Source organism: Anomaloglossus baeobatrachus, chromosome 5 (genome assembly GCF_048569485.1).
Source record: "Anomaloglossus baeobatrachus isolate aAnoBae1 chromosome 5, aAnoBae1.hap1, whole genome shotgun sequence".
NCBI lineage: Eukaryota > Metazoa > Chordata > Amphibia > Anura > Aromobatidae > Anomaloglossus > Anomaloglossus baeobatrachus.
The window spans coordinates 294,058,640-294,071,531 of record NC_134357.1 but is presented as its reverse complement, the minus strand read 5'-3'; positions in this window follow the sequence as shown (position 1 = coordinate 294,071,531).

Here is a 12,892-nt window from a genome sequence, read left to right as displayed (position 1 = left end):
CGCGATAGTCCCCGCCCCCATCGCAGCTGCAATATCTGGTGATACGCCAGCTTCACATGCACTCACCTGCCCTGCGACGTCGCTCTGGCCGGCGACCCGCCTCCTTATTAAGGGGGTGGGTCGTGCGGCGTCATGGCGATGTCACACGGCAGGTGGCCAATAGAAGTGGAGGGGCGGAGATGAGCGAGACGTAAACATCCCACCCACCTCCTTCCTTCCGCATAGCCGGCGTGAGCCGCAGGACGCAGGTAGGAGATGTTCCTCGCTCCTGTGGCTTCACACACAGCGATGTGTGCTGCCACTGGAACGAGTAATAACATCGTAACATCGGTCATTTCCAAATTATGGAAATGAGTGACGCTACACCGATGATATGATTACGATGCTTTTGCGCTCGTTAATCGTGTCAAAAAGGCTTTACACACTACGATATCGCCTGCAACGCCGGATGTGCGTCACTTTCGATTTGACCCCACCGACATCGCACTTGCGATGTCGTAGTGTGCAAAGTGCCCCTAAGACTTTACTCTGACCATGGTCATGGGACCCATGATCCTCACCCCTGTAAGGAGACGGGACGTGCAGCCACTGCTAGGGAAGGTGACTGTCATGAGTTGCACTGTAACGTTCAACTGGGTTGAGCTGGAACTCACCAGACCAGTAAGATCTGAAGCCACCCAGTGGGAACTAGAACTGTCTGAATAGATCTTGCAGAACTGTAACGTACTGGAAGATATGTGTCCACCATGTGAATTGTACAGTTGTTGCTGAGAGTGAACTGTTGAGTAAAGACTGTTGTTTAAAACAGTGTTGGTCTCCTTGTGAGTGTGAGTCGTCACCCAGTCCTAGCCAGCAGCAGTATATGGCCTGCACATGTTCACAGCCCACACGACACCAGTCCACACACCCAGCCAGAACCAGCTTTTCAATGTAGCGTCCAGGGCATCCAGAGTAAATCACTCGCTACTCTACACTCCCAACAGTGATCCCCACATACAGAGCATGATGCACCCACAGTGCCCCAAAACCTTATATGATGCATGCACAGTGCCCCCACACAAAGATACCCCTATAGACAGCAACACAGTATGATGCCCTGAGAGTGCATAGTGGCCCACAAACACACATGCACAATATGATGTACCCACAGTACCAGTACCCATCAACAGAGTACGAGTTCCCCAACCTGCATTAACCCCCCCCCTTCCTCCACACACCGTATGATATGCCCAAAATACATTGCCCCATGCAGAGTATGAAAAACAGCAATTCTGAGTCACTGTGTACTCTTGTACTCCCTGAAAAATCAAGATGCAAGTTGGGGCTGAGGAGTACACAGATTCTGATCTATATGATAAGCACATACTGTATATTCAGATCCATACCTGTGATTGGTCGCTGGTGCATGTTGTGCAGGGTCACTTTATATTTAGAATGTGTACCCAATCGCATAGAGCCAATACTCTATGTACTTATCTGCCAAAATCTGATTGTTCTCTTGTAATTGGTCATTATCTGCCCCCACCTCACTACCTCTGAATTTCTTTCAGATGGGATCTTTTTTAATTATTGCAAATTTTAATGTCATACTAATAAATATTGTAATTTATTTCTGTATAGTGGATTTGTGGGGAATTATGACTCTTGTAGTCATTTTTTACTAAGTAGTTATTGGGGAATTTCCATTTTACTAAATCCACTAGTAGAAATGGTGACATATGGAAGACTATGTACTTTTGAAATGTTTCTAGATTTCCCAGATATACAAGTGGTGTCTTGTGAATATATTGTCGTCTACTCTTCACGCACAAAAAAATAAGCCCAGCAGCTCTCATTACAGAAAATAAAAAAGCAATTTCCGAAAGAATATGCCGGCGTGTTTTTGTTCTTAGATTTTTATTGTGCTGATATAGTACATAAGAAATAAAACTACTGCACCTAAATTCGGCATTGCTGTAATCTTACTGACCCATAGAATAAGAATAAAATTAAAATTTTATATGTTTGTTGCTGTAAAAAAAATAACCAAAGTGGAATTTTTTAATTTTTCACTTTTTGCAGTCTACTATGCAATTTCTTCACACTTTTGGGGTCAATACACCCCTTAATAAATGGTTAGAGAGGTTATATTTCCAAAATGAGGTCACTTCTGGAAGAAGGGAATTTACTTGTACTGGTTGGTACCTCATAGGCTCTGCAAATGTAATATAGCCATTCCCACAAAAGTCAAATTCCTTCATGTGTGAGCCAGATAGGGTGTGGACCGCAATATTATATTTGGATGGGGGCCCTACAGCTCTTCTATACACGGTATGATGGCCCATACAGCTCCAGTTTACTCAACAGGATGGCCTCACAGCTCCAGTATACACAAAAGGATGGTCACACGGTTCCTCTATACACAATAAGAATGGCCCCAGGGCTCCCATATACACAAAAGGATGGCCCTATGGCTCCTGTATACACAATAGAAGAGCCTATTAGCTCCTCAATACATGTGTGTGTGTATATATATATATATATATATATATATATATATATATATATATATATATATATATATATATATATATATATATATAGTATGGCCCCGTTAATTCTCTGTACACAATAGTATGGCCCCACGGACCCTCTGATAGGATGGCCCACACAGATCTCTAAATACGATATGATGACCCATGGCTCCTAATATACAATAAATACTGCGTATTTTTACAATAAAATGGGCTCATAGCTCCTTAGCTATGTGCCCATTATATTGAAAAACTACTGTAAAAAAAAGCACCCCTACACAATAGGATGCCCCCACAGCTCCTCTATAAAAAAAAAAAAAATAGGATGAATCTACAGCTCCACTATACACAATAGTATGTCCCCACAGTTCTAATATACACAATAGGCTGCCCACACAGCTCCTCTATACTCAATAGAATGGCCCAGGGCTCCTGTATATACAATAGGATATTCCCTGGGCCCCTATGTGCATAATAGGCTGGCCCCACAGCTCCTATACACACACACAATAGGAAAGCCCCATGGCTCCTCTATGCACTCTAGATTTGCCCCATGGATCCTCTGTTCATAATAAGCTGACCCCATGGCCACTCTATACATAATAGGAATGCCCAATGGCTCCTTTATACACAATAGGATGGCCCTCACAGTCCCCCTATATATACAATATGATGGTCCAAGGCTCCTACTATACAATAAAACCCTAAGAGACCTTTATATTGTAAAAATATAATGGCCCCATAGTCAACCACAGAGCACTCACCTACACCTGTGACACTCATCTACTGGTTATCTATCCATTGGAGATCCTCTCTAGCAGTGCCGGCAACATCGGACACGGTGCATGATGGCACTGACACGGCTGCGCATAGAGTGCGGCGCGGCCAAGGGTTCGAGACTCTATGGGTATTGTTGTACTTAGAAGAAAAGTCACTCAGCATTTTGTTTGACAGCTTCTCCTATTTCTCCTTGTGATAATCAAACATTTTGTCCCGACACAACAATCTTTTTGAGAATCTTTTTTTTTTTTCATTTGTTTCAATCCACATTGCGTGTAATTTTTGCAGTGTGGTGATCGGGGTTGGCTTTCGGTTCTAATTCACAGGCCTCTCAAAAGGCACTAAAGAACTGAACCGGCCTCAGTGTACAAGTGACAGATGCCAGATTTGAAAACTGGAGCTGCATCCTAATGTCCTAAACGGGCTGTGTCATAAGAGGTTAAGGTAAGGCAGCACAATAACCGCTACAGGGCCCTCCTCATAGTAACCTGTGCTCCCCATAATGGCACCTCCGGCCGCTACACTGCAATCACAATGTATATACCAAAGGTAGTGCAGAATATAACGTTACTACATGGGCAGGAGCAATCTGTTTAATGGAAAAGATAGAACATGACAGCACTTATCACATGCAAGTTGTTGTATCGGTTTCCTCAGTTTAGAGAGAGGGCTCTCCAGGGCATGGGTGCTACCGAAACCACAGTAACTCCCCTGCACTCCGCTCACAATGAACCCTGCTGTTACTCATGTTTACTAGCGCATCAATGGCTCTTCTGTGTAGTCTTTTTCACTTTCGATTACAATTTACACAGGGCCACTTCCTTTTCTCATTCTAAAAACGACTGAGAAAGTCAGAACATCCCGACAAGAGTAAATGTGTAATGTTTCTGAGATTATGGGCAGAAGACTTTCATTTTAAAGATATCAGAGCAACACAATATTTAGACACAATTTTATACCACTAGAGTCCATGATGAGGCTGTAATTTTCACCCTAACGAATTCCATATGACTCTATATACAGCACCCCAATATGGATACAAGTTAAAGGGACCTTGGTCTGCGGACGTGGCACCCTAAAAGATAGGTGATGCACATGTACCGTCCCGCGGACCCGGGGTCACTTCGCTCTGAAAGGGGATGCTGGCGCTTTTGGTGGGAGTTAGGTAGGTGCACGGCCGGAGCAGCGCTTGAGTTCATGACGCCACCCACGGGATGTGGTGAAGGTGTAGACCCCACCGCTGCAGTTACGGGGCACCTGGGAGAGATGGTAGTGCAGCAAGATGTTAACCCCTCCGTGGGCAGGGATGGTGGCCCCGGGGCCCGTTGGGGATAGCTGGGCGGTGCGCGGCCAGATGGCACTGTTGTACTCACTGTTATTGACATACACAAGTCTCTGGTAAACCAAGTTGATGGTGGTCGGTGCCCGCAGCCGGCTGCGTCTGGTCCCCCACCCGGTTCGCTGGTCTTGGCCTTTCTCCTGCACCGTGTTGTGTACTTGGGCTGCCTGTGCTGCAGCAATGGGAGTCTGCTCCCCGGCTTTGTGAATGTCGGGAGAGCCCTTTTGCCCGTAGAAGCTGGCCCGTGGGGTCTCTCTGCCTGTGCGGTGGCTTTCTATCCCCCTCGGTGGGCTGTTGTCTTCAGTCGGGACTTGGGTTGGAAAGGACCTATAGTCCAGACCGCAATCAGTTAATTAACTCAGTTCAGTGGATTCTGGACCTCGTTTCAGGGTCTGAGTACCTCCCTGTGTGCTCCGGTTTCGAGTCGGTTCCCCGGGTCGGTACCGGCGGGCCATTACCCTGTCCCAGTCCACCACGGTTCCACCGAGCCGTCTTTCCGGCTCCTGCAGGCTAAGGCCACCGTTTGCCTCCTAGCCAAAAGGTGCCCGGGCTCCAAACCCGGCACCTGTCAGTCTGTCACAGGCCTGTTACACCGGCCTGACTGCCACTACTCCACTCTCAAACTCGACTCCAACTGAAACTGAACTCTTTTCCTGCCTCAGGGTCTCTGAACCCCTCGGTGGGCGTGGCCAACCGCCTGGCTCCGTCCCCTGGTGTGTCCATCAAGCACTGAAAGAGATGACTAGATTTTAATGGTTGGCTGATGACACCTTTTTGGGGGACAGGTGTAGTGCGGGGGTCTATCTGTGACTACCTGGCTAGTCCAGGGCGTCACACACATATATGCGGACAGTAAAGGAAGCTACATTATGTGGCGATATATGTGCACTTCTTTTGCGCCACCTTATGTGAGGGGTATCTTGTCATTCATCATTGTACATCATAGTTGAACCCAGTAGGTTTCTGTGTTTACTCTTTTAAATGAAGTTGCAGTTCTTTGATATGTAAATTAATTGACACCTTTATAGCTTTCATCTGTTGCTGCAACCCTAAGTAATCAGTGTTTTAATACATATGCTAAGGAGGGATTAAGTGCTCTGGGCCTGAGAGCATTTAACAAGTTAGGCTGCTTTCACACTACGTTTTTTTTAACATGCGTCATTAACGTTTTTTTAACGCAAAAACGGATCCAGTGCAAATGCGTTTTCATTTCAATGCATTTGCAATGGACTTGCGTTAACATGCGTTCACATGAGTTTGCGTGCGTTATAGTGAGGATCCAGCGACAGCGACTTTTTTCAAAAACGCTACTTGTAGCGTTTTTGAGCTGCGTCGAAATACTGTTTTGGATTCTGACTATACTGCACGCAAACGCAGGTGAACGCTGGCATGCTGATAGACAGGATCCTGCTTGCTCTACTGAGCATGCCCAGAAACCAGCCTGGTGTGATCAGTCTCTCTCTCCCCCGCCTGAGAGCGGCGGTAAGTTGAAGATGAAATGATCTCTAAAAGGCATCAACTTAAAGATGACACATTTCCTTTGTATTGTAGGCAAAAAAAAATATAATCTTTTACAATTGAAAAATTACAAAAAAGGAAAATGTACCGATCCAAAGTTTGGACTTCCTTGGAGATTTGTGTGCTCGGATAACTTTGAGCAAGGTTTCAGATCAGGGCCGGCTCCAGGTTTTTGTGGGCCCTGGGTGAAAGAGTCTCAGTGGGCCCCATCCTCACATAGACATGCACAGATACATATACATACAGGCATACGTACGCATACTTATTTAAAGAGAAATTCACAAAAACACATAAATAGACATAAATCTAGACACAGTCATATACACTGACATACATAGATACACAGCATACATGCACACACACACACACACACACACACACACATTATTTTTATATATTTATCCTGTATATATATTTCTAATATTGGGAAGCCGGCAACAGCCTCACTCACCTCCCGGCTTGTCTAACAGACATGGCCACACATAGAGCACACTAACACTGCTGTATATACATCACAAGAGAGGCTGGGGACAAACACATTACTGGGGGAATATATATTACTGAGGAAAGGGGTATACAGCAATGGGGGGCATACAGCTCTAGAGGAGGGCAGTGACTGAGGTGGGGGGGACAAACAGCTCTGAGGTGGGGGGTGACATGCAGCTCTGGGGGTATACAGCTCTGGGGTGGGGGGGACATACAGCTCTGAGCAGGTATACAGCACCTGGGTGGAGGGGACATACAACTCTGGGGGTATAGTAGTTTGCAGCCCCCATATTGTGTTATGAAGCCCCCATTGTCCTCCATATAGTATTATGTAGCTCCCATATGCACTATGCAGCCCCCATATAGCACAATGCAGACCTAGATAGCATTAGGCACCTTCATGTAGTATACAGCCCACATATAGCACAATGCAGACACATATAGCATTAGGCACCCTCATGTAGTATACAGCCCCTAAATACCACAGTGCAGAGCCAGATAGCATTAGACACCCTCATGTAGTATACAGCCCCTAAATACCACAGTGCAGAGCCAGATAGCATTAGGCACCCTCATGTAGTGTATATATAGCCCCTATATACCACAGTGCAGAGCCAGATAGCATTAGACACCCTCATGTAGTATATAGCCCCTATATAGTACATTGCAGAGTCAGATAGCATTAGGCACCCTCATGTAGTATACAGCCCCTAAATACCACAGTGCAGAGCCAGATAGCATTAGGCACCCTCATGTAGTATATAGCCCCTATATAGTACATTGCAGAGTCAGATAGCATTAGGCACCCTCATGTAGTATATAGCCCCTATATAGTACATTGCAGAGTCAGATAGCATTAGGCACCCTCATGTAGTATACAGCCCCTAAATACCACAGTGCAGAGCCAGATAGCATTAGGCACCCTCATGTAGTATATAGCCCCTATATACCACAGTGCAGAGCCAGATAGCATTAGGCACCCTCATGTAGCATACAGCTTGTATATAGCACAGCCTGAATATAGCACAGTGCAGAGCCAGATAGCAATAGGCACCCTCATGTAGCATACAGCTTGTATATAGGCTATATACAAGCTGTATGCTACATGAGGGTGCCTATTGCCATCTGGCTCTGCACTGTGCTATATACAGGCTGTGCCATATAACATAGCACAGCCTGTATACAGCACAGTGCAGAGCCAGATAGCAGTAGGCACCCTCGTGTAGAATACAGTGATGAATACTCAGTGGCGTAACTAGAGTTTGATGGGCCCTGGTGCAAAATTTCGACCTGGGCCCCCCTCCACATACACCGACACTTAGGGTACGGAATAATGACAATGACACTTGGGGTACAGGATAATGACGCTGACACTTGGCTCTTACCCTCAGCACCCAGGTTTCCCATGATCTGAAATCCCTCTATCAGTACCCTGCTTTCCCATGTTCTGATATCCATCTTGTCCTCGGCACCCAGCTTCCCCATGCTCTGCTATACATCTTTCCCTCAGCACCCAGCTTTCCCATATCAGAGCATGGGAAAGCTGGGTGCTGAGAGATGTACAGCAGAGCATGGGAAAGTTGGGTGCTGAGGGAAAGAGCCTTTTTCCCTCAGGACAAAACATTTCCATCCCATGCTTGTGTCTTTGTCCCCCCTTGTATATAGATCTCCAAATACTATAATGGCCCCCACATAGCCTTCCGTATAATATAAAGGGTCCCACATAACCCTTGATATATTAGAATGCACCCCCATAGTTCTCCATGTATTACAATGCATTTCCCCAAAGTTCTCCATGTATTATAATTCACCCCATAGTTCTCCATATATTATACTGCACCACATAGTCCTCCATATATTATATTGCACCACATAGGCCTCCAGTTTTATAACGCACACCCATAGTCCATGTATAAGGTAGCCTCCATATATTATAATGTAGCCCCCATAGTCCTATATGTATTATAATGTAGCGCCATAAATCATCATATTGTATTATGCAGCCCCATACTCCTCCATGTATAATGTACCCCTATATTCCATGTATAAGGTGTCCTTCATTTTGTATTATGCAGGCCCATACTCCTCCATGTATAATGCACCCCTAGTCCATGTATAAGGTGTCCTTCATGTTTATTATGTAGTCCCATAGACCTCCATGTGTCCTGCAGCCAGCACCCCCAGGCCTCCATGTGTCCTGCAGCCAGCAAAATAAAAAAACAAGTACCTCTCTTCTCCTTCCGACCCCTGCGACCGCGGTAGTTACTCCCCTGCCCCCATATCTCACACACCCTGCTCCCCATACAGCCTGCACCCCCATATCACACACACTACACCCCCATATGTCACACACCCTGCTCCCCATACAGCCTGCACCCCCCAGATCACACACACTACACCCCCATATCTCACACACCCTGCTCCCCATACAGCCTGCACCCCCATATCATACACACTACACCCGCACATCTCACACAGCCTGCACCCCCCAGATCACACACACTACTCCCCCATATCTCACACACCCTGCCCACATATCTCACCCTGCCTGTACCCCCAACTTACCCCTCTCAAACACTCTGCACCCCTTCACATCCTTCTGTCACAGTCTGCAGCCCTCATATGCCACTCACCCTGCAGCCCCCCTCCCCCTCATGTCCCCTCTTTTCTTATTACCAGTCATGTGTCCAAATCTCCGTCAGGATTCAGCATCTCTTGCTTTCTGCCGGCAATCCTGTGTCTCCTCCCACACAGTCACATGGGCGTGACATCATCGCAGGTCCTGCAGGATGGCTTATTCCGTCTGGTGTGCAGGTCAGGAGCACTCCTGCTGTGCTGCTGCTCAGAAACGGCTGGTGGGCCTCTCCAGGTCAGGGGCCCCTCTACTGACACTGGGCTCCCCTGACAGTCGCATTGTCGGCCACTACACAGCGGCACTGCACATAGGGGCCCGGCAGCCGGCTCTGCAGAGCGGCTGCCGGGCCCCTATGTGTACTAGTGCCGCTGTGCAGTGGCCGGCCTGTGAGTTAGGGGAGCCCAGTGTCAGTAGAGGGGCGGCTCACTTTTCCTCGTTCCCTCGCTGATCCGGTCTCCTCGGCGCGTCGTCCATTGCTGTCACTCGCTGACCTCTCAGCAGGTGCGCAGTGATGACGTCACCGCGGTCCTCTGCAGAGCTGTCAGAACGCCGACAGTCACAGCGGGGAGAATGATAAGAGAGAGCGCGCCGCTCACTCTCTCATCATTGCTCTCAATTGTATCGGCACCTGCGATGCCGATGCAATTGAAAGCGCAATCCTCGGCGGAGGGCGGTGACAGCGCGGCCACCGGGCCCCCCTGAGTAGCGGTGCGCCACTCCTGCCACCGCGAGTGGGCCCCCCGGCAGCTCAGGGCCCCGGCATTTGACCGGGTTTGCCGGGTGCTGGCGCCGGCCCTGTTTCAGATCTTAATTAGCCTGTTATGCTTATGGCTTGTTCACTATCATTGAAAGGATAGCTGATTCAAATTTCAGAGCTTTATTAAAACCCAGCCTCCTCTATCTAACCTTGTGCCAAAAAACAGCAGCCATGGGTTTTTCTAAGCAGCTGCCTGGCACTCTGAAAATGGTCGAGGCACACAAAGCAGGATATGGTTCGAAATGTAATTAAAAAATGGCTGTTAACAGGAACAGTGGAAGTCAAGATAAGGTCTGAAAGACCAAGAAAAATTTATGTGAGAGCTGCTTCTAGAAAAGGAAAATCAGAATCCCCGCTTGATTGCAAAAGCCCTTTAAACCCCCGTCACATTTAACGACTTACCAGCGATCCCGAAAACTATGTGACCTGATAAGGATTGCTGGTAAGTCGCTGGGAGGTCGCTGGTGAGCTGTCACACAGTCAGATCTTACCAACGACGCAGTAACGATCAGCGACCTGTATAACGATCTCGGCGGACGTTGGGACTGTTAGGAGGTTGTTGGTAGGTGTCAAACACAGCGATGTGTCCTGCCCAGCAGGACATCACCTTTGAAGAAAATGGTCCCAACCATGCAGCAACGACTAGCGATCTCACAGCAGGGTCCTGATCGCTGGTAGGTGTCACACATAACGAGATTGCTGCTGCTGCACGAAAACGGTGATGCAGCAACGATCTTGTTAGCGATCTCGTTGTGTGTGACGGGGCCTTTAGAAAGATTTAGCGGACTCTGGAGTTGTGGTACAATTGTTTTACTGTTCAAAGATACCTTCAACAAATATGGCCTTCAAGGAAGAGTCATCAGAAGAAAACCTCTCCTGCGTTCTCACCATAAAATTCAGAATCAGGATTATGCAAAAGAATATCTAAACAAGCCTGATGTATTTTGGAAAGAAGTTCTGTGGACCGATAAGGTAATATAGAGCTCTTTAGCCACAATGATCAAAGGTATGTGTGGATAAAAAAGGCACAGCATTTCAGGAAAAGAACATCTTGCCAACTATTAAGCATGGGGGTGGATCAATCATGCTTTGGGGTTGTGTTGCAGCCAATGACAAATGACACGGGGAACATTTCACATTGAAAGAGCAGAATGGATTCAATGAAATTTGAACAAATTCTTGCAGCAAACATAACAGCATCTGTAATAAAGCTGAAGTTAAAAAGAGGATGGCTTCAACAAATGGATAATGATCTTAATCATGTGTCAAAATGCACAATAGCCTACCTCAAAAGGCACAAGCTGAAGGTTTTACAATGGCCTGACAGTCTCCTGATCTGAACATCATTGAAAATCTGTGGCTAGAGCACACAACAAACAACAACAAAAGAACAAAAGAGCAATGCATGAAAGACGATCCAGGAATCTCACAGAAGGGGAAGACTTTTCCAAGGAAGAATGGATGAAAATCACTTAAACAAGAATTGAAAGACTCTTGGCTGGGTACAAAAAGTGTTTGAAATCTGGGATATTTGCCAAAGGGGGTGCTACTAGGTTCCAGCCATGAAAACCCAAATAAGAATAATAGGAACATATAACCTACTGTAACTAAATAAAAGCATAGTGCATATAAATGAACATAGGGTTTTTTCTTTAGGATCTAACCATGCAGGGTGCCCAAACTTTTGCTTCAGCTTATTTTCATTTTTTGCTAGTTTTAAGATGTAAAAGGTGATTTTTTTTTTTCCTCCTAAAATACAAAGGATATGTTTCATCTTTAACTTTATGGCTTTTAGAGAACATTTCATCTTCAACTTGCTTAACTGTTCACGATAACAGTAATTTTGACCATAGGGTGTGCAAACTTTTACATACCACTGTAGATAGATAAAAAAAACAACCAAAAACAGCAGGACTTCAATTCTGACTGCAAAGAGGGCCTTATCCAATAAATCTATAAATTGAGACAGCACTTGCAAGATTAGTGAAAAAATAAAGTGGATCTTTCTTCACCTATCTTCTCAATGGAGCCTTTCTCATGCAGCGTATTATGTCATAGTGTCCAGGTATATTTGCATGTCTAATGTTTCAACAATTTAAGGGTAACCATAGGTTTAAAACAACTTCTAATAAGCTGTTTTATGGTGTGTGTTAAATGCCAGGTTTTGCTATGTAAAAAAAAAAAAATCATACCAAGAAGAAAAATGTCAGCATAACAGACCAAGAATTGGCAATTTTGCCCTCTCTTCTTTGCATTAGATCCAAATCTGTCATTGCGGGGATATCTCCTGTGTGTGGAGCTCGCCAGGTCACCCACAGATATTCAGTTGGATTCAGATCTAGGCTCTGGTTGAGCCATTCCAAAATGCTGAGCTTTTTCTGGTGAAGAAATTCTTTTGTTGATTTGTAGGTATGCTTATGTTTGCTGTCATGCGTCAAAGTAAAATTCCTAATTATATGAAGGTTTTGCTGCTAAATTAACTGATATTTGGAACACATTGAGTAATTCCCCAATTTCAGCTGTTGAAAAACAGCCCCAAAGCCAAATGCTGCCTCCACCATACTTCACTCTGGGTATGGCGTTATGGTGAGAACAATGTTGATCTTGTGTCAAACATACCCTTTGGAAATATGGTTAAACATTTCAATATTAGTCTCATCACACATGATATGTTTTCTTGCATGCTTTTGGCAGACCTGATGTAGGTTTTGCCAAAACACAGCCTGGCTTGATGTTTTTCCTTGTAAGAAAAGGCTTCGTCTTGCCACCCTATCTCATAGGCCAAACATATAAATAATACCTGAGATACAGTATTTAACCAGTACTTCCCAGAAATTCCTGTAGCTCCTTTAATCTTGCTGTAG